At 39.6% G+C, this 1,465-nt stretch overlaps 1 long non-coding RNA gene across 1 annotated transcript; it reads right to left on the bottom strand.

Annotated features, from left to right (window-relative positions):
- Window positions 1-612: 612 nt before the first annotated feature.
- Window positions 613-1,365, bottom strand: LOC107682993 (uncharacterized). Its single transcript, XR_001633641.1, has 4 exons — window positions 1,296-1,365; window positions 1,038-1,187; window positions 741-804; window positions 613-658 (listed from the first exon to the last, which is right to left on the bottom strand). It is a non-coding gene; the product is annotated as an uncharacterized LOC107682993 (long non-coding RNA).
- Window positions 1,366-1,465: the final 100 nt, after the last annotated feature.

Here is a 1,465-nt window from a genome sequence, read left to right as displayed (position 1 = left end):
AGAACTAAAATACAGCTAGCATAATGTTTGCATATATTTTTATATCAAATGCAATGAAATTCATATTCTTTGTCTTAATTTTCCAAATACTTTTTGGGGTGACTGTATGTGAATGTGTGGTCTCGTGCATGAGCCGGCTGATGGCTCCTGAGAGCGCATTCCACTGTGCATGAAGTCATTGGAAACCTGGCCTTAAAAATGTAATCTGAATAGCTGGTGAAATATGTCATTTCTGCCTAATATTTTCACATAAAAGAGCCATCATGCATTTGTGTCTATCACATGCAAAAAGAACAGAGAACCTTGGATTAAGAGTGATGTTTTGGGGTGGAATGCCTTCACATCTTTATTACTTTTATGTATTAAATGGATAGATCATCATCCTTTATTCACCCTCAAGCCCATGTGGCTTTCTTTCTTCCAGTCATATATGGAGCTTTTTTCTTGACATTTTGGAAGATCATCCACGTTCGTCCTCATTCACTTGAGCATGAACATTGTGCTAAATGTCTCCCTTTGTGTTACACAGAATACAGAATGATATACAGGTTTGGAGAAACATAAATAATAACAGAAGTTTAACAACAGTAGGACGTTGGGTTAAACCTCCTTACCTCATACTGATCTCCAGGGCAGAGTCGAGCAAATCCTATCAACCCTGCCTCATAAAAGGAGAGAAAAAATGAGCTGGAATAGGATGTTTAGGAGACTCCTGCATATGAGAGGTGCTGTCTGTGTACCTTTCATTTTGATTTGCAGCTCGCCCAGCAGGATTTCCAGTTCTCCTTCCATTGCACACATATCCTGCAGGTATAGATTAGTGTTAAACAGACATGTTTGAATTTACGTAACAGGTTCTTTTTATCAGTGCATTGACTAAGGAAAAGTGGTTATAAATTGTTGTTGTGTTGGGCTGGTCGGGATGTTTTGAAAGAGCAATCGAGCCACAGTGTTAACGCTTTTTGGGAAAACGACCACACAAATGGCTTACTTATTGTTTGTTGTTGTGTGTGTATGGTGTCCAAAAGAGACTTCACCTCCAGGCTGTGTCTGTGGTTGCGGTTCAGCTCCAGTAGACTCTCTCTAGACTGTCGTGAAGACAGGGACAGAGAGAAAGCTCTCTTCATGTTCAAAGCTCCTTGGCAGAGCCGCCACTGGATACAATAGGACTCATACAGCTCTTCAACCTGTTGACATCCACATTCACATGATACAGGTTTATTCTTAGCACATCTGACTAGTGTTCATATATACAGTATATATAACCAAATTTAAGTATTTTCAAGCTGTGTTACCTTACTAATTTGAAACTCAAGGCGCCGTATGTATCTCTCTAAGGCTCGTATCTCCTGTTGTTGGCAAGCAGAATATAAAACAGCATTGCATTTTGTAACCGTTGGCTTTAAATGCAACTTTTAGTAAACTATATGTGACCCTGGACCACAAAACCAGTCATAAGGGTCAA

The sequence above is a fragment of the Sinocyclocheilus anshuiensis genome, unplaced genomic scaffold (assembly GCF_001515605.1).
Source record: "Sinocyclocheilus anshuiensis isolate Anshui unplaced genomic scaffold, SAMN03320099.WGS_v1.1 C32789273, whole genome shotgun sequence".
Lineage (NCBI taxonomy): Eukaryota > Metazoa > Chordata > Actinopteri > Cypriniformes > Cyprinidae > Sinocyclocheilus > Sinocyclocheilus anshuiensis.
The sequence above is the reverse complement of the archived record's forward strand: the minus strand, read 5'-3'. Positions and strand labels throughout refer to the sequence as shown.